General features: G+C 37.4%; 1 long non-coding RNA gene across 1 annotated transcript; it reads right to left on the reverse strand.

Moving 5' to 3' along the window:
• Positions 1–328: 328 nt before the first annotated feature.
• LOC110211333 (uncharacterized) lies at positions 329–3,515 on the reverse strand. Its single transcript, XR_002325362.2, has 3 exons — positions 3,394–3,515; positions 2,519–2,789; positions 329–1,037 (listed from the first exon to the last, which is right to left on the reverse strand). It is a non-coding gene; the product is annotated as an uncharacterized LOC110211333 (long non-coding RNA).
• Positions 3,516–24,658: the final 21,143 nt, after the last annotated feature.

The following is a 24,658-nucleotide window of genomic DNA, read 5'->3' on the forward strand; positions in this document are numbered from 1 at the left end:
TACAAGTATGTATATGAAATGCTTATACCTAATGCACCTATATATTATACATGTACTTCATAAATATTTAGCATCTTTCTGTGTAGATACAAATGTGAAAGTCATTGTCCCTGCTGTTGTGAAATTTTATTGAATAGATAAGTCTATGACCGAATAAAGAATAATTCAAGATAGCATATAGATAGTTTCTACTTTTTTTATTTTCAGGAGTGGTAAGAGTAATATAATCATACCTGCATATAGATAGTTTCTACTTTTTTATTTTCGGGAGTGGTAAGAGTAACATAATCATACCTGTGTGCAAACATCAATCTTAACTGATAATGAGGAATGGGAGAGGGCCAATGAAGAGAAAACAAATAGTTAAATAAGAAAGTTGTTGGTATTTAATGAATATAGCCAAGTCCTGCCAAAGTCATCGGACACACAGTGAAAGCCATTGTTTACAGAAGATTTTGCTCTGCTTGCTTCTTATACTGGAGAAAGTCTGGGCAGGAGGAAGAAGTTTCCCCATCCTCAGAATCCAATGTTGACATTACCTGGTTAAGAGTTATAGACTACTTAAGACATGGGTTGAATTTAGAAAATCCAAACCATTTCAGTTCCTAGATTTGAATGAGGATTCTTCTCTCATGCCAATATGGAACTGTCATCAGTCATGATGACCCAGAACAGGGTGGTTCTCTGCTGAAAATATTTATGTCGGTAACTATGCAATATGGTCTGTGGGATATATCCTTTTTTTCCAAGGACCAGTGACACATGATCTTTTATACACCCAGGTTAGCAATAGGCTATTTTCTTAAAAAAAAAAAGTGTCTTGGACATAAGAGATCCTGTGCCCTGTTATTTAGTTAGGGAGTCCTTTTGCATTTGCTTGAGGAAAGATCGGTCAAGCATCCATCCAGCTCATGGCTTCCTATTGCTACCTTCTCAGCAGGTGCGGTACCACCACTCCCAGTTAGGTTCCAACTTTGGGAAGGAGACTTCAAACTCTAACACCTTCAACTCATTTTGCAGAAGAAAGAATGTCAGATCTGGAAAGAATTTTAGAACATCATATGTCAGAGCTGAGATAGATCCTAGAACATAGAATGCCAGAGGTCAAAGAGACCTTAAAACATAATAATACAATGTCAGATGTGCAGTTGACCTAAGATTTAAAAAAAAAAGATTTGACAATAAAATGATAAATGAAGAATGGAATCTTAAACACTAATTGTTAACCCTGGAAAAGATCATAGACCTCAGAAAAGTTAAAGCTAAAACTGATAATCAAAAGAGAAAAATAGGGAAACTATATTATGTGTCACTGAATTATTCAGTATTGTTTTGGACCACTTAAAATAACTAGACAGCATAAAATACCTGAGAGAATACCTGCCAAAACAGACACAGGAACTATTTTAACAAAAATATAAAATATTTTTATACTAGTAAGGTCAGATAAATAATTGGAGTAGTATTTTATTATTAATAGGTAGGTAAAGCCAATATAATAAAAAAAGTTACCTAACTAATCTATTTTATTCAATGCCATCCCAATTAAACTATTAAAAATTATCTTCCTGAATTAGAAAAAATAATAGCAAAGATTATTTTGAGGAACAAAAGGCCAGGAATTTCAAAGAAACCAGGGGCAAAAGATGTAAGGGAAGGAGATTCAGCAGTATCAGATCTCAAACTGTATCATAAGGTGAGAGCATTGTTAAAATGTAAAAGGGACACTTTGTGTGATTTTAAATTAAAAATTTCTTGTTTAAATAAAACCAATGTAGCCAAAGTAAAAGGAATGCAAAAAATTAGGAGGAAAAATCTTTCATAGACAATCTCTTTGGTAGGATGTGATTGTATTGGAATATTGCTGTGGTGTAGGAAATGATCAGCTAGTTGATTTTAAAAAATGTGGAAAGACTTGGACGTATGATATCCATCTTCAGAGAAAGAGATCACAAGGGGAAATATGCCTAGTACGGTCTTACATATATTTGTATGAGTGTAGATAAGTATACATGTGTATTTTTATAAACACAGATATATATGTATATATCCATGTTTAATTGTAGCCTTCATTAGGGTAGAGTAGGAAATGGAGGGGAAGGTGGGGAAAAATTAAAGTAAAAGGGACACAGCAGAGAATAAAAGCAAATCTACAAGGAAGCAAAGAAAAGCTAGGTAGCTTGAAAACCAATTTGTAGTTATTAATAGGTTTTATTGAAATCAAAATATCTATTGTTTTATATCAAATCCTGTCATATTCTGTTGTGCATATGGCAATGTTTTTTTCTCATTTTATATTTAAGTTTAAAATGAATAAAAATTGAGAGAGAGAGAGAGAGAGAGAGAGAGAAGAGAGAGAGAGAGAGAGGAGAGAGAGATCATAGACTACAGAAAGTTAGAAGAGACCTTTAGTTATTATCTGACCCAAGGTCTAATCTACAGAGGGGCAGTAAAAAAAAAAATATAATCCATATAATCAATTACTAAAGAGCTGAAAAGAGTGAACTAAGTTTCTTACTTTTCTTATTGTACTTTACAACTGAAGAAAGCCTATGTTGCTTGTAGTAAGAGAAGATAACCACCTTAACAAAGTGATTTGGGGTTGTCTCTTTCTCCTAAAACTCTTCAGAACTTTTTAGAGACCTGGAATTACATTGGCAGTGTTTCATTCTTCTTATCTCCATGGAGATGCAGGTCCTCTTGTTAGAAGAAAGCTGTTAGAATGTGAACAAGTTTCAGATTCTTAAGAGTAGACTTGGATAGTGGAAGACCAAGAGGACACTGAGCACCTGAAAAGAGAAAGAAGGTGTTCTTCAGAGGAAGTCAAAGACAAACATTATTTACTTTATCAAGGATTAACACTGCAAATACATGAAAAACAAAAAGGAGGGAGGAGGAAAGTGTGTTTAAAAAAATTATAGAGGAGTAGAAAAAATAGCAGTTTATCCCTCTCCCTCCAATTTTTTAAAAATCTGGAACCAGAGTTGAGTTAGGACATTTTAATTCTTTAGGCTAGATTTGAATATTATGGGACCCATACAGATTAAAAATTATAACCTTTCTGTCTCATTATTCCCTGATCATTTTCATTCTTCACTTGAACACATTCACCTTAACATATGAGATAAATCCTATATGTTGTGAAGAGCGAATTTTTAAAATTAAAAATGTGTTTATAAAATATACCATTTTAATCTATTTAAAATTATACCTTACATTATAACTATTATTAACCAAATTCATCCCTTACCTATCTTGGTCCCCCCTCTCCCAATGGTTGACCTTGACCTCTGTCATTGACAAAATAAGGGTTTCTCCAGTCCCTCTCTAGTGCAATTTTTGTTTTTGTTTTTGTTTGTAGAACTATAAAAAGCATGGGTCAGACTCTCCTACCTTGTTCTGATATTTGCTTCCTCTCCATTGCCTTTTCTTCTTTCCCCACTCTGGCCAGGTCGATATGAATATTTATCCTGAGACAAGCTGTGTAGTTGATCTTCAGAAGGTGGATACTTTAGTTGACCTAGATAAAAGAGGGATCAAATGCAAATATATTTTATAAAGTCCATACAGTTGGTAGGAGACTTTCTAATAATATGATTAATAGAGTCAGCAGAACCCTTAAGGTAAATACGAGGCTTTCCTCAAAATTAATGTCATTATTGCATTGTTGTCTAGGGTCTCCTGTACTTTGCCGGATCTATATGGACATTAACTATGCCTGCGCCCTATGGTTTGAATGACATAAGGTGACATTGAATATCAAGAAATGTGAAAGTATTTTTTTTTCTCTTCCTATGTCACTCTGGAGAAGCTTAATTCCTCTGAACTTGAATTTCCCAGTTCTGCCATTATTTGGCAGTGTGGTCTAGAACAAGTCATTTCTCCTAAGGCCTCTGTTTCTTTATCTGTATGATGGAGTTGGAAAAGATGATATCTAATGTTACATCTAACTCTGATATTCTCTGTTTCCAAAATCAGTCCAATGAGGACAATAATGATTACCTTTACCTATGTCACAGGAAAATTTTTAGAATTAAATTAAAAACAGATAGATGACATGGACTTGCAGCAAACCAATTTAGTAAAAAGTCAGAGCAGTTATTTGATGAAATTAACTGAATGGATGTGACCAGTCTATTTAATTAAAACCATCAATGTGGTAGCCAGTGGATGCATCCACACAATGTTCAAACAACCAGATGAAAAGTTTTAGAACCATCCAGATGTTTGGCATCACAAAGATAAAATATCTGTATTATTGCCTGAATTTTTCATTTTGACATGTTGTAAAGCTATTTAAGCTTCTTGGATATAGGTATTAAATAAATACATGCAATTGGCTAAATCTAGGGTATTTTAACCTCTATAAACATTTTAGGGATATTTTCACATACTTCCTACAAACCAAACACAAAGTCAGATATGGTATATATTGTTTTAGCCTTATTTCATAGCTGCCTTTGCTATAGTTAGTTAATTTGAGGAAAGACTGTCAATTATCCCTGATTTTTCCCACTGTGTCAAAGATGTAACTGTCCCATTAGAGAGAACCCTACGCAGCCACAATGATTTTTTTTCCCTCACATATCTCTTTTTTTCTTCTGTCTCACTGGTTTTATTCAGGATATTGTAGTGAGCATTTATTTTATTTAATTGTTGTTAATCCTCCCAGTTCTCTGGAGTCATGTTGTTTAAGAGTTTCTGGCCATGGGATTATGCCTATCTTCTCTCTAAACTTTCTGAAATCTACTTTCCTGACATCTAGAATATATGTTTGACTAAATACAGATTTCCCTTCCTTAGTTGTTATGAAATCTGATAATGTATTCTGCCTTCCGCAATGTCATTTCCATTCCATATCAGGAGTCAGTCTTGCCTTGTTTTTCAGAATTCTATCCAGAGCAGTATGTATTTTCCCTGATGGCACCTGTGATATCTAAAGCACAGCTCCAGCTCTTGAGATAGAAAGATACTACATAAATCCTGCTGATTCCCTCCTGCCCCAAAGTTTACATTTTAATGAAGGGAGAACAAGTATACACATAACTACGATACAGGGAAGAGATGATAAGTATAAAGGAAAGGTCCAGGTAAAGTTCTATGAGAAATTTGAGAAGGCAGGAACTTTTTCAACTTGGGAGGAGGGAGTAGATCAAGGATGTCTTTATAGAGGAACATTATGTGAGCTGGGCCTTGAACAAAAGGAGGAATGAAAAGCTGTATGTGAATGTTCTTGGAAAGATATAGTTTGCTAAATAAAAGCAAACTCATCTTATCATCAATTTCAAGGTAAAACACCAAAAGGCTTCAACTTGGCAAAACTCTTTTAGCTCATTCTAAGTGATTATCCATTCTAAGAAGAAGAAGAAAGAAAGAGTTTTAGCCTTTTCACTAATTTAATCTGGCTTAAAACCAACTTCTCTGAATTAACAGGGTTTGTTTTATCCTTGACATCCCAAGAATAGAGGCTAAATCATGATGGATGAGGAGAGTAGGATAAAGAGGCAATCAGAAGCCTGCCCTTAGCTAACTCAGAGGGCTGGCTGTTCCACATGGATGCAAGAGCGCAATGTGACATCACAACTTGGGCTCAGCCTTTGATCTGGTATGAAACATACTGTTCAAAATGTAGACCTGTGGTTAGTTAGTTCTTTCTTCCAAATGAAATCGAAGAACCAATCTACCCAGTTGGCAGGTGGAATGGGAGTTGCTAACTAGGGCCAGAAATTAGTAACTGTGAGGTCTGGAATCTCTCCTTCCCTTCCTTTTCATCTTTTTTCTGTCTCTTTCTCTGCCTCCTCTCCTCTCCTCTCCCTCTCTCTCTCTCTCTTCCCTCTCTCTCTCTCTCTCTCTGACACACACACACACACATACACACACACACACATACAAAAGCATCCTTAGAGCCTAGCTCATCACCCTACATATAGTCAAGTCTCAGTAAATATTGGTAGAATGATTGGCTAAGCTGTACTTAGTCAAATAGGTGGCACAGTGGATAGAGTTTTAGACTTTGCATAAGAAAGATTTGAAGTCAAATCCTTCCTCAAACATTTAATAGATGTAGAATTGTGAGCAAGTAACTTAAACTCTCTCAGCCTCAGTTTCTTCATCTGCAAAATCAAATAATAATAGAACCTACCTCAAATTATGAGAAATAAAAAACATAGGTAAAGTGTTTTGCAAACTTTAAAACACTACATAAGTACTAGATTATTATTATTAATATACTCGATTTCATGTTCCTAGGAAACAGAATCTCAGAGTTGTAAAGGGCTTTCACTGAACTTAATAGAATCCTTCTGCAAAAGGTGAAAGACATGACAAGAAGAAGCAATATTCTGTGTCTTATTGGTATATCAATAAGAAGAAACTGGATGCCAAAGGAGAAATGATAGAATTCTTCAAGGGAAGTAGCCTCTCTATTTTAGAGTCAATAAAACAAAAAGGAAAGGAAATGTGGATGTCATCTGATGCCCACTTAAAATATTTTGAGGATAGTTTTTCAAAGATTAAGAGAAAGGTTAGGTAGGATGTCTGGGCCTAACTTCTTAATGGATAGAACACTGGACCTATAGTCAGGAAAACATGACTTCAAGAATACTTACAGGTGCAGCTAGGTGGTGTAGCAGATAGAGCACCAGCCCTGAAGTCAGGAGGACCTGGGTTCAAATCTGGCCTCAGAGCAAACACTTGACATTTACTAGCTGTGTGACCCTGGGCAAGTCACTTAAGCCAATTGCCTAAAAAAAAAAAATACTTACCAGCTGTGTCACCATGGGAAAGTAACTTAACCACCACATGCCTCAGTTTTCTTATATGTAAAATGGGGATAATAGCATCTTGTCTCCAGGGTTGTTTTGAGGATAAAATGAGATAATATTTGTAAAGTACTTTGAAAAACTTAAAAAACATATATAAATGGTTATCATTATCAATATCAATGTTAAGGAAGTTAATGTAATGGGAATGAGAACCTCTTAAGAATGAAATGCTAAAGAAAAACAAATGAGTTTCTTTTAAGAACTCTTCATTGGCCAACTTTGTTCCACTGTAATCTGTCTAAGACTTTGGATCCTCTTCATCTATATTTGTTCTATACTTTGCCATATTGTGTTTACTCATATGTTGCCTTTAGAAATCGTTTCTAGTTTGAACATCCAATCTCCTTCAAACAAGATGTGTGTACTTCTGTGGCTGGGTTCATGGTGATACAGTGCTTCTTTTACATCTCTTTCAAAGTGGGGTAAAAAAGAGTCCACCAACCTAAGGTCAGTAGTCAGAGAGGGAGAGGGAGAGCATTCCAGGCATGGGGGACACCCAGAGAAACTGTCAAGGTAGAGTCCGGATTCAAAATCTGTCATTCTGACTTCGAATGGGATACTTGGTCAATTGCACCATGCTGTTTTGGTATTCTGTACATATTAGGTACTTGGTATAAGTGTTTGATGAAATGTGTCTAAGAAGACAAAAGCCAAGAGCCAGAATTGGAGCAGAGGTAATCAGAGGAACAATAGAGCTGAACAACATACTCATAGTAACACTGAATTTGGTTTGCCCACCATTTAGGGATGCTGTACATGGGCTCTCAGGTTGGGATGTGAGATTGGATTAGCTCACCTTGAAAGCCTTGTCCCCTTCCAAGACTCTATAGAGTGATGCTATTTTTATCTTCACCTTTTTTCTTAAGGGTAGCTCTGACCTATGCCTGTGAACCTTGGACAAGATCAGTATGGAGGGTAGGGTAAAGTTGGTAGAGGTTTTTGCCCTGCATTGTGGCACCAAGGCACAAGATAAATATGATACCTAAGAGCATGGAAGGGGGAGTGGTATGTGAGAGAAAGCTTTGGAATTTAAGCTAGAAGACCTGTATTTGAGCCCTGATTCAGACAACTACAAGCTGTGTGACTCTGGGTGTCTTCACCTCTGTGAACCTCATTCTCCTCATCTGTAAAATGGGAACATTAATGCTCGCACTGACTATCTCACAGGACTATCTTGAAGAAAGCAGTTTTGGAAGCCCCAAAGTGCATTAGAAATGTGAACTAGTATTATCCCTTATCTTAGCCCCCAAATACCTAGCACAATATTTGGCTGGCAGCTGCCTATAAAGAATGAGAACTAAGTGGGATAATTCCTGCATGTGAGGCTTTCCACAGCAGTGTCTGGAAGTACCCAACAGAGCCATATAAATTTGCTGATGTGTCCGGGAGCTGAATGACAATGAGAACTCTGCCAACCTTGGCGGTGCCTCTAGGAAAGTTGTGATTTCACCTCTCTGCCAGCCCAGATGCCTGTCATATTATTCATGCATGTGGTTTCTTCCCAGAGGAACAGTCATCGCCCCAATGGCTGGCACAGTGACACCGACTTTGGAAACCTGATGTTTGCACAAACAAAGTCCAGAACTAGGAGCAGACAAGCCTAGTAGACATTTCAGAGACCCGCTGTGCTCAGCAATATAGTCAGTGAACCTCTTGGAAATCTTGAATCGTGTGCATAGGCTGGAATCTGAGAACATGATTGTCTACTCTTCACATAATCACTGGGAGTCTATTGTCTGCTCAGCACTATATATCTGATGTGGTAGAAGGATGCAGACCACGTTTAAAGAACTGACTTTGGTTCTAGACGTCATATTTCAGTAGGGCGATTGACAAGCAAGAATATGGCCAGAGAAAGGCAACACAGTAGATTGTAGTGGGAATGGTGCTGAATTTGGAGTCCAAAGACTTGGCTTCTAGTCTTATCTCTGCTCCTTTTAGCTGAAATGATCAATCAGCAATTATTTATTAAATGTCTACTGTGTATCAGTTACTGTGCTAGGAAATAAGTATACAAATGCAAAGAATGACACAACTCCTGCTCACAAATAGCTTAAACAAGTCACTTATCTCAGAATCACAGTTTCCTTGACTAAAATGAAAGAAATGGACATTTAAATTGATTTCCAGCTCTAACATTCTGGGATTCTAGGCACTGGACCCTGAATTTGCCCTTTGGTGACCAATGGAAGAAAGTAGGGAAGGTTAATATGAAAAAAGAGTAGGCTCAAGGTGACCACTATCTTCAAATGTGTGAACTGTTGTAAAGAAGAAGGATTAGACCCCAGAGAGTAGAACTGGGACAAATGAGTGGAAATAATAGGGAGGCAGATTTGTATTCAGTTTAAGAAAGAACTTTCTACCAACCATTCTCTTACTTCCTTTTAGACCAGCCATTTTCAGGCTATTTTGCACATTCTTCATCCAGATCATGCTCATTAACCCTCAGTGTCATGAAAGGTTCTTTCCTCATCCCTATTTTCTTCTATACTAGCTCATTTAGTGATCTTTTCCACTCCTATATGTTCAATTATCATGTCTAATCAGATGATCCTCAGATCTATTTATCCAGTCTGAACCTTTAGTTTTACAGTACCTCACTCAATCAGAATTGATTCAAAAAGGGAAGAATATATATATATGTGTGTGTGTGTGTGTGTGTGTGTGTGTGTGTGTAGGATAATAATAGCACCTATATCACAGGGTTTATATGTTGGGAGCTTTGGATTTTGATTGTGACATTGTCAGGACTTTCCCTTTTGGGGTTTCTTTCTTAAGGTAATAAGTGGATCATTTACGTCTTGCCCTTTGGTCCTAATAGATCTGGGCAATTTCACTTTTGATTTGGTTGTTTTTTATTATAGTTTTCAGGGAGTCCAGGAATTCTTATATTATCTCCTGTTGATCTCTTTTCCAGGTCAATTATTCACACACACACACACACACACACACACACACACACACACACACACACATACACACGCACACACACACTCATACACACTCAGTTGAGTAATAAATCAATCTTACCCAGAAAGGATAAGAGATATGGTGGCTGGAATGATAAAAGGCAAGACAGATTAGGGGAGGCAGTGGTCAGAAGCAAAACACTTTAGAGGAGGGATTGAAATGAAAGAGAGAAAGAAGGATAAACAAAAAAGTAGGATGAAGAGAAATACACAGTTAGTAAACATAATTATGATTGTAAATGAAATAAGCCAATCTATAAAATGGAAGCAGATAGCAGAATGGATTAGAAACCTAAATCTAACATTATATTGTGTACAAAAGACATACTTGAAACAGATACATACACATAGAGTTAAAATGAAGTAAATCCATTGTGCTTCAGCTGAAGTTAAAAAACAAAACAAAATATAGGCAGGGGTAGTAATCATGATCCCAGCAAAACAAAAGCAAAAATAGACCTCATTAAAGAGACAAATAGGAAAACTACATTTTACTAAAAGATACCATAAACAATTAAGCAATAGCAAATTTTTTATAGGAAATTTTCTGATAAAGGCCTCATTTCCCAAATACATAGGGAACTGAGTCACATTTATGAGTCATTCCCCAACTAATAAATGGACAAAGGATATGAACAGGCACTTTTCAGAAGAAGAAACCAGTTATCTATGTCATATGAAAACAATTTCTAAATCGCTATTAATTAGAGGAAAGCAAATTAAAACAACTCTGAGGTACTACCTCACACCTGTCAAAAATGAAAACTGCTGGAGGGGATGAGAGAAAATGCATACATTACTGAACTCGTGGTGGAGTAGTGAACTGGTCCAACCATTCTGAAGAACAATCTGGAGCTATGCCCAGAGGACTATAAAACTGTGCATATCCTTTGATCCAACAAAAGCACTACTAGGTCTGCACTCTAAAAAGATCAAAGAAAAAGGAAAGGACATACAGGGACAAAAACTATTCATAGCAACTCTTTTTGTGGTGGCAAAGAATTAGAAATTGAGGGGATACTCATCAATTGCAAATTAGCTGAACAAGTTGTGGCATATGATTATGATGAAGTACTATTGTGTTATGAGAAACGATGAGGCGGGCAGTGAGGTGGCACAGTGAATAGAGCACCAGCCCTGGAGTCAGGAGGACCTGAGTTCAAATCCCACCTCAGACACATAATACTTCCAAGCTGTATGATTCTGGGCAAGTCTCTTAACCCCAATTGCCTCATTAAAAAAAGAAAATATGATGAGGGGATCATTTCAGGGGAAAACAAAACATTGCAAGAGATCATTGTTCACACACCAATAGCAAGGTGGTTATTCTGAACAACTCTGAAAGACTTAGCTACTCTGATGAAGATAATGATCCAAAAGCAATTCCAAAGAACTCATGATGAAAAATGTTATCCAACTCCAGAGAGAGGGAACGGATAAATTCTGAGAGCAAATTGAATTATGTTTTTCTCACTTTATTTTTTTTTTGCTTTTTTTCAGACATGGATAATATGGAAATGGTTTTCCATTATTTTACATGTATAATTGACATCCTATTGCTTGCCTTCTCAGTGGGTGGGGGAAGGGAAAGAAAAAGGGAGAAAAGTTGGAATTCAAAATTCAAAAAGAAAAAATGTTAAAATAAATAATAAACGTATTTAAAATGTTATATATCTGTTTTATCACACTTTTCTTTATTTTGTTAAATATTACCCAATTACCTTTTGATCTGGTTCTGACTGCTCTTAAAGAGTGTTATGGGCCACATGTGCCCATGGACCATGACACTTCTGACCTAGGGTTCAACATAGGAATCTCCTAGTTTGAAATTGCAGGATGTCTAGACAGTAAGGGCTCTTAGGGACCATTTTGTCCAATCCTTTCATTTCGCAGAGGGGAAAACCAAGGACCACAGACAGTTTATATATTAGAAAAGAAGCAGGACTCAAACCCAGTCTACCACTTCCCAGTCAATGTTCTTTCCATTACTAATCTTTCCAGGCCCTCTAAACTCTAGCATATTATGAGAGAATGAAACAATAGCAATAGAAACTGATGGTAATTAAGGGCTAAAAGGTTTGAATAGCATTTAAGCATTCACCATCTCCTGTCATCTATACTTTTAAGCCAGCTAGGTGGTATAGTGAATGAAGCCCCCCGGGGCGGGAGTCAAGAAGACCTGAATTCAAATATGACCTCAAACACTTCCAAAACACATGACCCTGGGCAAATCAGTTAACCTCTATTTTCCTCCATTCCCTCAACTGGAAAATGGAGTTAGTACCAATAGCAACTTCCCAGGATTATTGTGCAGAACAAATGAGATATTTGAAACACGCTTTAGCACAGTACAACGTCTGGCACATAGCAGGCACTATATAAGTGCTTATTCCCACACACCCCTGTAGGTCCCCTTTCACTTCTCTTTACCCTAATCAGACCATATCTGAAGTATATTCAGTTCCATATGCCACATTTTAGAAAGATACTGTGTATAAGGCATTTTTTTTTCTTTTCTCATGTATTTAAGTTTAAAAAAAATGGAAGAAGGAGGGAGGGAGGAAAGGAAGGAAAGAAGGAAGGAAGGGAGGGAGAGAGGGAGGAAGAAAGGAAGAAAGAGTTATTGGTAAGCTGGAGAGTATCCAAGTAAGGATGATTGGGATGGTGAAAGGTATTGAGTCTATGTCTGAGGAGGATTGGTTGAAGAAATTAGCAATGGAAATTAGCCTAAAGAAGAGAAGACTCAGGGAGGATATGAGAGGAGTCTTCAAGTATGTGAAGGATTTTCATGCAGTAAAATGGTTAGACTTGTTTCTGTTTTGCCCCAGAAAACAGAACTGGGAGCAGTGGGTAGAAGTTTTAAAGAAGCAGGTTTTAGGTTTGATGTTAGCTATCTTAGCTCTTCAAAAAGAGAATGGACCCCTTTGGGAAGTAATGGGTCTCTCCTTAATTGGAGGGAGGTCTTTAGGAAGAGTCCAAGTGTTTTTTTTTAACTATGTACTTCTGCGGATTACTTTTATGTCAAATTAGATAGCTGATGGACTCTTTTCCAACTCTAAAATTCTAAGACTTAATTCCTAGCAATAATCTTGTGAAGTAGGTACTATAGACAAAATCTTCTCATTTCCAAAATGAAGAAAGTGAAACTCAGAAAAGTTGATCAACAAAGATAAGGCCTTATCTTATCAGGAACCATGGGAACAGATTGTGCAGATGCTGACTAAGCCAGTACTTTCCCCAGAGCCAGGGTAAATAGCAGCTGGTGATATGTGTGAAGGTAAAGGTGTCCCACTGGGGACAGGAATTTCCTGAGGACATGGAACTTTCACCACCTTAGCCCTTGGTGGAAGGAAACTATTTGTGGATTCCAGAAACATAAGGCATATTTCTGTTAACGCAATATACCGCTTGGGGAAAAAACAAAACAATTTTTTTTGAAAAGAAAACTATTTTTTGTGAAAGACATTCCAAAGAACCAAGTCTCAGTTGTGACAATTTCCATTCATATTGATCTCCAGGTACAGAGAGGCAATGGGAATAAAGGATGGAATGAGTTCTAAGCTTTCTCTGCCTGAAGAAAGCAGCACAGAATCCCACAAGGATATCCTTGGAAATTATTTACTGCCTTTCCCAAGCAAACCCATAGACAAGGGAGAAAACAAACTGAAGAAAAGTCAGGCATTTACAAACTATCAACAGACTGTAAGGTCCATGTCATTCATCAGTAGAAAAAGAGCTTGGGGAGGAAACAAAGAGCATTATATCTACAGCTTGAAGACCACTGTTGAAATCCTGGCCCTGACTGCTTAAGAAGTTGTCTGATTTGGGCCAGTTAATCAATAAGCATTTATTAAGCACCTACTATGTGGCAAGTACTGCACTTATCTAGCTTTGGCAACATCATTATCTAGCCCTAGCACATTATCTACTGGCTTGTCTATCCAAATAAGCTTTAGGCATGCCACAAAGCTAATCAACATATAATATGGCACAGTGCTTGGCATATAGTAAATACCTAATCAATGTTTTTTCATTCATTTTAACCTAATTCAACTACTTTCTCACCAAATGCCTTGTTCTGCTTGGTGCTATGTGTACTCCACACCTTCCACCATTTACAATTTCTAGTTTGGAACTAAAGTCAATACAGCCATTACTTCTGAAAAAAAGTGTGTCAATCTATTCTCCTATGGTTCCATTCATCAACCTAGTATCTTTCCATAATAAAATACTCCTATAGGGATACCGCTTCCCTATATGGGTTGTCTCTCTCTATAATGATATCAGCTTCTTGAGGTAAAGGACTGTCTTTGCTTTTGTTTTTGTATCCTGAGCTCTTGGCACAATAGTAAGTCCTTAATAGATTCTTTTTCTCCCCCAACCACTTATTCAACCATTTGTTTTATTCATTCATTCCACTCATTATTTCCCTTTGGCTCCTGGACATTTTTGAGCAAATGCAAAGTGTAGACAATTTGCCTCTTAGAGCCTCCCAGTAGATCTACAGACACAACATGATTGTATTCTGCTTCATGATGGGAAGCCAGGCTTGCATCTGCCAAGAGCTCTTCATTAGGCTCTTGCAAAATATTCAGCCCTACAGGAAGCCGTATGGTGAATTCAAAGAAAGAAGACACAGTCCCTGATTGTCAGAGACCGTATGATATCATAGAAAGAATGTTGCATTATGAGTCAATGGACTTAGCTTTAAACCTGTCTCAGCCACTTTATTCTTGTCTAGTCTTGAGCCAGTCACTTAACTTTATTGCTCAGTTTCCTTTTCACTAAAATGTGAGAATAGCATTAGATGACCTCTAAGGTCCCTTTTTACTCTAAATTTGTGATGCCCAAAGAAGTTTGCCTTGTTTTGTGTTGGAGGATCCATGATGTACTTACACAAAATAAGTAGAGAACCCAAAGTAGTATCTAAAGAACAAAATTGACTGGTACAGCCTATGAATGATATGTGAATCAAGGAAGAGAGAAATCATGGTGGACTGAAGCAATACAAGAAGGATTGTCAGAGAAAGCAAGGTTTGAGTTGGGTCTTGAAGGTTGTAGAAGTTCATGGTATCATATATTGAGAGTTGGAAGGGCTGAGTCCAACTGTGTCTTTTTGTACACTGAAGACCGTGCTAAATGACTTACCCAGGGTAACAGAGCTAAGGTAAGTGTCTGAGGCAGCATTTGAAGCCAAATCTTCTGAGGCCAAATTCTGTGTCTTATCCACTATGTTGGCTTGGCTAGATAGAGATAAGAAAGTTGAGATGGAATGAATAGAACAGGGCAAGTGAAAACAAATATGCAAGTGTAGGATCATAGCATGGAAAATTGAGAAATTGGAGCAGATTCCAGGAGAGTCTTGGTTGGTGAGTAGTATCAGGTAGAACTGATAAGGGAAAACAGGGTCAGATTATTTTCTTTCCCTTACTGCTGACAGTATTAGTAGGCCTTTCAATGTCTTCTCAGTGGTACAAGAAGTGGGTCTAAGAGCCCATAAACCATCTCCTAGAACATCAATAATCATTGAAAGTAGAAATGGAAAAGGCAAGATCATCTATCTACTACCCCTTTTTTATAAGAAAAATGAGGTGTTGGGAAAGTAATCTGCTTATTGCTGCATTGATATGAAGTAGAATGGCTAAGGTTTACATTCAATTCAATACAAGCTTACATTCTGTCTTGCTTCTGAATCCATATTGCATTCAACCATGAACCTGACTCCTCAAGGTCTTAACTCAAACGTGGCAACCATTATGTAGAAGTCCTATGTAAGAAGCTCCTTGCAAACTACACTGTCCATCAGAAAGACCCAAATCTTTAAGAATTTCCACACACTCTGGTTGTTCTGATTTCTCAGAATAAGTAAAGACTTTATCCTTGGCCTGCCTAGTGAAATAAAGCCCCAGAAGCATCCTCCCTAACCCTCTTGCTTAGCGGATTTATAAATATTTGGTTTGTCTTTGATACCACAAAACAATTTCCATAGAAGTGTTGGTGATTCAACTTGGGTGGGGAAGATTCACTCCATACTCCTAAAAACATGTGTATACTAATTTATCAAGGTGCATTTATAGTTCTTAGGATCCTTTTATCTACCCTCGAGCTAAGAAAGGAGTCCAGTTTCAGAAGGCTGAAAGTCAGGATAGAACCATACTGTGTGCCTTGATTCCAAACGTGTTTTATTTCAGCACATAGGCAGGGGGTAGGAGAGGTGGGGTGGTGGTAGGTGTGAAGCCAAGGAGCGGAAGTACATGTCTACCTGGTGATTCTTCCCCACAAAATAAGTCAAAGAGAAACAATTCAGCACAAAAGAACATTGGATTTGGTGTCAGAGGATCTGGATTTAATTCTTGTCTCTGCTACTTATTATGTGTATAACCTTACTTGGTTATACACTCTGGATCTCAGATTCCTCATCTATAAAATGAGGGAGTTGAACTAGATTATCTCCAAGCTCTTGTCTAGCTCTTGAAATATGATCCTAGAGTGTGGATGAATTGTTTATTGGTAACCTAAAGGCAGTTCTGCAAGGTGACTCATGAGTTAGTTAGATTGTCCTCCCTCAAAATGCTTTCTTATAAACCCAGGCCAATATCCCTCATTTCCCATCAAGTCCCCAAAAATTTCCCATGAAATTGACTGCTTCATTCATTTAATTTTTTTTTCCTTAATGCTTACAAAAGTGTTGGACACATAGTAGGCATTTAACAAATGCTTATTGATTCATTAAAGCTAGAAGGAACCTGATTATCCAGGCCAAATCCTTCAATTTGCAGATAAAACAAATGGAGGTCCAGAGAGATGTGTCTCCCTGATGGTCAAATGGCGACCAGAAATTAAGCATAGGGCTGCTGATTCTAAGACTAGTGTCCTTTCTGCAGCACTGGACTGCCACTTAGCAGAATCCTATAAAACTTTGTCTCACTGGACCTCAGTTCCCATTATCTGATATTCCAGGCCAGAGCAAAACTCAAATGTTAGGATGATTGTGAGATGGGCCTGCAGGATAAGTTGAATTGTACACCCAGTTCCAATGGAAATTGGGAATGAAAGTTAAATTCATCATTTAGCAGCAAGAGGAACTCTCTTCATAAGGAAATAAATAAAAAATATGAGAATATGTGAATCTGGAAGAGGCCAAATCCACTGCAGTCATGCGAAACTTAAGAGATAGAATCTAGGTCCCAGTTAAGTTTCTGTTCATTACCTTTAAAAAAAAATTCCTTCTCCCTTCTCATGCCCTTTGATTTGATAATCTCCTAAAGATGTTCAGGAAATTGGGCACATCAGCTCAGATTAATGTCCATAGTCCACCCATATGAGAACTGGGCAAGTGAGGGCAATATTCTAGCCAGAGCCAAACATTTTTACTTTCCAGATGCTTTGGAAAGTAAGAATTTTTTCACCTGGACCAAGCTGTTCTGCAGTTCCAGGCCTTTGTGAGTGTTGCATCAAGCAAAGAGGGCCTTGGGGACTGAGGAAGGAAGGACATTCAGCTTGGGTTGGGCCCTTCTTGCTTTCTGTTAGAGTCATTTGTCAAGCCATCCATCACAGCTTCTGTCAATAAGAGCATCAGGCTGGGTTGTGCATAGAGACACCTTTTGTTTATGGTGTATGTGCTATTATGCGCTTATGTGTATCGTGATAGGATGGTTGTACTGTCAACAAAGATGGCCCTCAGGTAGGCTTCTGCTCCCCCTGTCCACTCCTTTGCACATTGGTAACTGATCAAACTAGGCTAGGCCTCCATCTCCTCCTTCGATTCGAGATTTCTACTTCTTGTATCCAAGTTGATGATGTGTTGAAATGTCTGCTCAGAATATTTGTTTTCAATTTGTTTCCCCAAATGCATGAAAATTGTTCAGTTACACTGGAAAAGCAAGAGTGATGTGTTCTGCATTTGCAGAGACCTTTGGTCCTGATTTAGATTTCACCAGGCTGTGCCTTAATAAGAGCAGCTATTCAGATAAACACATGTGCCCACTCCCCAACTCTTGTTAAAATATTAGCATTTGGAGAAGTCCTTACCTATAAGTCTACAGAGTCACTCACCCCTAAAGTGCTGGCCTATTTTAAATCTCCATTCCATTGTTTCTGACAGCCAAATGCTGCCAAATTTTGATCAGTCCCCAGCCCTGATCACATTAACACTTTTAAATCCATAACATTTAGACATTCAGGGTTCTGGGACTTCAATTTTTGCCCTTGGATAGAATTGAAAAGCACAGCCTGGTGAAATCTAAATCAGGACCAAAGGTCTCTGCAAATGCAGAACACATCATTCTTGCTTTTCCAGTGTAACTGAACAATTTTCATGCATTTGGGGAAACAAATTGAAACACATGTTGGCATGGGAAGAGCTCTGAATTAGAAGCCAAAGGATCAGCGTTCAAGTCCCCCATCTTACTAGCTCCTACTTATGTGACTTTGGGCAAGTCACATTCTGAGCCCATTTCCTCATTTGTAAAATACAGAGGTTAGACCAGGTGGCATTTAGCAATGTAATGGTATATAGTTAACATTTACATAATAAATATTATGCATAATATGGTTAATATTTATACAAATATTTAATAATTGGCTCCCTAGGAAAAACACACATAATGCACTTAAGTTAAATTTCTCAAGTCTAGACAATCAACAAAACAACAAATGAAGTCCTAATTTGTAGCATTTGCCAATTTCCAAAGTATAAATAAATGCTCACACTGAAAACTGAACAATTAGCTCTCATGAATGGGTTTGAGCTGGCAACAGCACACCCCTGATTGTATCTAATGTCACTCCCAGCTTTTATGTATAGTGGGAAAGAATTGAAAGCTTAAAAATTTAAATGTTAAAATGTCACTAAGGAGGCAATGGAGGCTGGATTTTCCTGCCTCCAAGATATTATATATTGTACATTAAATAAAGTGTATTTTATGTACTGCATATTATATACTTACACATAATATGACAAGTATATTATATATATATATGTGGATATATACAAGTATTTCATAAATATATGTAAGTACATTTATATTTGCTTCTATCTACCTTGGTTGTGAGTCAAACTTAAGCTTTGTTTCAGAGAACAGATCTCTAGTGTAGGGGCACAAAGAGCCAGATATAATTGGCAAAAACTCTAACCCCTCTCTTGAGAAGTCATCTTCCCCCCAGCTCTGGGTTCAAGGTGACTTCAGTTTGGCCTTTTTGGGAAGATCACTAGCTGCGAAATCAGAAGACCTGGATTCAAACTCTGCCTCTGTTGTTACTAACTTATGTAATTTTGAACCAGTCACTTTGCTCCCTTGGGACTCAGGTAAAATGGTAAAATGGTGCTGCTAAAATGAAAGTATTGGACTAGATGCCTTCTGAGGTCCACTCTGGTTCTAGATCCATGATTCTAAAGTTCTAAGTATCCAAAAGAGATAAATAAAATAAAGAGCAAGCAGAAACCAGGATCATCCACAGGTGGGAATCAGAACCTTATGAAAGAGGTGGCATTTGAGCTAGGCTCTGGAGAATAAAGAAGATTTCAGCAACAGACAATGGGCTGAGGGCATTTCCTATGTGGGCTTCAAAGGCCCAGCAGTGGGAAAGGAAAGGTGAGAACTCCTATTTGTTTTGAATATGCTGTGCATAAAGCAGTTTTGTGTGTGATAAGGCTGGAAAGAAAAGGAAGGTAAAGCCATGGGGCTTTGAACCTTGGATTCCATGATGAAGAATGTGTCCATTAATAAAAACTAATAATAATAATAACAATAGTAATGATAATGATAATGCTGTAAATCCAATAATAATAATTTTAAAAATCCAGAATTTTACCTTTTAAAACACTGATAGAAACATGACAACTAACCCATATATAAGGATCCCTGTAGGCCTCATATGGACTTAGCCACATTTTAACTTAATCTACGTACTATTATATTTTGGGGTTAGCTAGGTGGCCCATTGAATAGAGTGTCAGGCCTGGAGTCAAGAAGACTAAGATTCCTGAGTTCAAATCTGGCCTCAAACACTTACTATCTATGTGATCCTGGGCACTATTTACCTCAGTTTCCTCACCTGTAAAATGAGCTGAAGAAGGAAATGGCAAACCACCCCAGCATCTTTGCCAAGAAAACCACAGTTGGGTCATAAAGAGTCAGACATGACTGAATAACAACATTGTACTTTTATTTATATTGTTAAATATTTCTCAATTACGTTTTCATTTGGTTCATCCCATACTTTGGAGTGTTGTAGACCACATGTCTGACACTTCTGATTTATATAAAGTTTTCCCTACAATAAGCCAGTGAGGTAAGAATACATGTGCATTGAGTTTGTGGGCCGTATGTGCTGATATACTTGTACATTTGCTGGGATTCAACACACATCTCACACTCATTGCCTGCCTGTAGAAGAAGGCAATTTCAGTATCATTGTCTACATGTTAGACATGATTTTTCTGCGATTCAAAAAAATTGATGTGACCTACTTGTCCATAGTCACAGACTTAGTAAGTATTAGCCAGGATTCAAAATCAGGTCATCTGACCCAGACTCCAGAGTTTTTTAATACAGCACATTCTGTCTCAGTCAGTAGGCAATAATGAGTCTTTGAAAGCTCCTGTGTGGGAACTCACAAGATCTGAGCTATGCAAAAGGAAGATCAATCTGATAGCATTTCTACAACGCATGGTGAGTATAGGGGAAGGGAGACCAGATAGGAAGCTTTTACAATAGTCCAGGAGAGAAGGTAATGAGGACCCGATGTATGGGAATAGAGGATATAGAGGAAAGAAAAGGATGTATGAGAGACAGCTTATTCTCTAGAAAGAATAATATAAAACCATTGCTGGACACTAATACTTTAACTCAAATGAATTTATTGTTGTGGCTTTCCAGTCGTGTCTAACTCTTTGTGACCCCATTTGGTGTCTTCTTGGCAAAGACAATGGAGTGGTTTGCCACTTCCTTCTCCAGCTCATTTTATGGATGAGGAAACTAAAACAAACAGGGTTAAATGATTTGACCAGGGTCACCCAGCTAGTAAGTGTCTGAGGGCAGATTTGAACTCAGGAAAATGAGTCTTCCTTACTCCAGGCCTAGAACTCTGTCCAGTGAGCCACCTAGCTGCCCCAAGTGAATTTACTAAAATGTGCCCACTTGTGCCTTCAAAAGGATAAGACACAAAAGACAGAAATTTTGATTTGAATAGGAATACTGGCCCCATTGTTCTCATGAAAAATTTTTTTTAAAGTACGTGAAAGTGACATAAATAATACAAGAAACTTTTTATGCTTCAGTCTATCAGGGTTCTATTGTTTTGAGCACATGGGGTCACAGTGCACTAACACAGATTTTATCCAGTCTTCAGCTTAGTAGTCTATCCTTGAATGTTGCTTTGTTTGAAAAATCTGTCACCCAGTAGTTAAGCTCATCATGAACCTCCTCAAACTTAGCAAGGCTCCTCTTTGGGTAAGGCATATGCCCTCTACCACCAGAACCATATTGGAAGTATTTCCAGGGATGCTTATACTTCCCTGGCATAACCTTCCAAGAGCCAAGGTAAATTTCATATCAAGAGGAAGTTTTAGAGGAGAACTTTCAGCAGGGTAGCTCTTCATGCATTTCTATAAATCCAAGGTGGTGTTACTCTTAGGATCATTATTGTTAAGTCATATGATGATCATTCCTCCCAAATATAGAATGTTATTGCAGTGCAAAAGGGGAAAGGAGGGTAGGGGTTCCAATGAAGAGTGACAGCACCACCCAAGGATAGATAGCAGTTAACAAAACTTTACCGCTGCTCAGAAGAGTAGGAAGAGAAAGGATGCTGATAAAGAATGGTATCAATGTGCAGCCTCCATTGCCCTCAGTCCAAGAGTAGTAGGGTAGTTTTGAGCGTGCAACAGCATTTGAACTCTGTTCAAAGGCCTAAAACCCATCAGAACTCAAAATTATATAGAGTTTTACACATGGCACTAATGGGAGACTGCCCTGTCATCCATAAGAGAAGTTAGGGAAAATAAAACCACTAGAATGAGAGTATTTTTTTTAATTGCTTAATAAGGGGGCAGCTAAGTGACGCAGTGGATAAAGCACCAGCCCTGAATTCAGGAGGACCTGAGTTCAAATCCGGCCTCAGACCAAACACTTGACACGTACTAGCTGTGTGACCCTGGGCAAGTCACTTAACCCCAATTGCCTAAAATAAATAAATGAATTACTTAATAAGGGATGAGGGGAAAAGACCCAGGAAACAACTGTAAATATCCCATGCAAGCAAGTAGCTGGGGCAGGGTATGCTTGGGGTAGAGGGGAGAGGGAGAGGAGATAACCAGTCTTGAGTTTTATTGAGTCTTAGTATATAACATACATCCCAGGGAGCTGTGACCATACTAGTCAAACCAGTTTTGACCAGCTCCCAGTTATAAATTTGACAAACTGTTTTCCTCAAAAATAACAAAATAAAACAAAACAAACAAAAACCTTTTGAGGAAAATGCTACCAATATTAATATCTCCATTTAACAAATGAGATTCCAAGAAATTTAATGACTTGCCTGTTTAGCACACAGTTGGAAAGTGTCGGAGCCAGGACACCAACTCAACTATCCTGGCTCCAAGTCCAATATTCTTCCTACTACCATGATGCATCTCTCTGAAACCATAAGAGAAAAATGTTTTTCACACAAAGTGAAGGTTGACAATACTCCTCTTTGCCCCCCCCCACCCAAACCAAATATGGTGTTAGAATTCAGCTTTAAGCTCAATACTTCCCAGTTGCCTTTCGGAGTAGGGAGCTAGATCCTCATTTCTTTTAGCTACCAGATCCGTAGTGATTGTCCTGATGTGTAATCCTATGACAACAGGGGCATGTGGGCCATCTTTCTAGTATGTAGAAATTAAGTGCTTCTCATTTTCCTGTTTCTGGACCGAAAACTCTTTTGAGATCCTTTAAAGCAATTCATGCTATCTCATGGTACAGAGACGTGTCTTGCCAAGTTTGGAATCTGCTCAAACTCTGTGGCTTCATTGTATTAAATTGTACTTAAACCTCCTGAATTTTGACATTGATGTTCTTGGCAATGTAGGATTTCCTGTTTCAAATTTAAAAAAAAAAAAGACATGAGTAACACTAAGATTCCAATGGTATCTTGTATGTCAAAAAAGCTCTTGTGAAGGTTTTCTTATGAATTCAATTTAAAAATTAAAAATAAACGTGCATTATGTATCTATTAAAATGCGTGGGGTTGAAAGTGCTAGGTCCTATCAATTCTGTGATGATAGGAAGTCTTTATAGTTATACTATCATATGCACCTTTATTTGGATTCATCTGAGATAGAATGGGCAGAATACAGAAAACAATGAGCTGTTCAGAGATTATATTCTACACTCATTCTGATTGTGACTCTTGGCTATATCCACCAGCCCAGGCCTATCACCAGGAGTACTTCATACTCTCAATTATACACTTATTCTCTTCCATTTTTGCCTTGTTGCTCTCTGTATAAGTGTTCTTTACCCTCTTATGCTTATTGATCCATGCCAACAACTACCAGTAGAGACATGTTCAGTATAAAAATGGCTATACTATATGACCAACAATATTTTTGTACAAAGAAGGGATAATAATAATGGTATTTAGATAGCTCTTTAAGTAGTGAAAAATGATTTAAAAACATCTCATTTTATCTTCACAACAACTCTGGGAAATAAGTGTTATTATTATCCCCATTTCACAGAGAAAAAAAAAAAGACTGAGACACACAAAGATTAAGTGATTTGTCCAGAAAGTATCCAGCTAGTAAGTATCTGATGCTGAATTTGAACCCAGGTCTTCCTGACTCCAGGTCTGAAGATCCATTCACTGTGCTACCTCATTGTCTCATATTATATAATTTATATATATATATATATATATAAATATATATGTGTATATATATGCACATATATATACACATATATATGTATATACACATATATATGTATATAAATATGTATAATATTATATAATATAATCATGTTATATTAAACAAAAGATATTATCAAGAATGTATGAGCAGAAAAAAAGTGGGCTGGATATGTAGCAAGAGCAAGAGATCAGAAAGACCTAGCTCAGTTGTTGCATTCCTAAAATATTAAAAGAATCAGAAGGAGGCCTCTAGAAAACTTGATAGGACTTCTGATGTATTTCCTGAAAAAAACAGATGATAATTAAAGAAAATTCTATTTTAGTATGGGATATTTGCAGTTGTTTCCTGGTATTTAGTATTTAGATTCATTTATTTTATTTTGTTTATATTTATTTTATTTTATTTAGTTGGTTTCAAATGACAATTTTTTTTAATGCCATCATTGGAGCTGCTACCCATTAAATGATATCGTAGGTTTTTCGAATTACCCCTTTACCTAGCCCTGAGCCAGACCTCTCTGTAGGTAAGTAATATAGGGTTGTCGATTTGAACTGATTATAAGAGAGTGCCCCCAAATGTTTTTGGCATTCCTGACAGGAAAAGAAGTGATCAACAAACCTTTGAAGGAGTGATTTATCACAGGGCATTGATACACACATGTTTCAAGTAAATGCCCAGATAAGCTTTAGCTTCTTGGAAATGGGGACTAAAGGATGCTTCTTTAGTGATTAAAATCTCATGCAGAGAAAAGACTGTTATAAATTCTGATAATAGGAAAGAATAAAATGGTTTTGGAACTTCTCTAAACCAAAAAGAACAGGTAAAATAAATTTTTAAAAATTTCCTAAAAAGGAAAAAAAAAGTAGATGAGAAGTGGTCTTTTCCTTTTGAATTTACCTTGCTTTTGTGCCTCTTTTCTCTACCCACTTATCTACATGGGAAGAATAAGGCTAAAAAATTAGAGAAGCCCA

This window comes from Phascolarctos cinereus, unplaced genomic scaffold (genome assembly GCF_003287225.1).
Source record: "Phascolarctos cinereus isolate Bilbo 61053 unplaced genomic scaffold, phaCin_HiC Scaffold_2;HRSCAF=192, whole genome shotgun sequence".
Lineage (NCBI taxonomy): Eukaryota > Metazoa > Chordata > Mammalia > Diprotodontia > Phascolarctidae > Phascolarctos > Phascolarctos cinereus.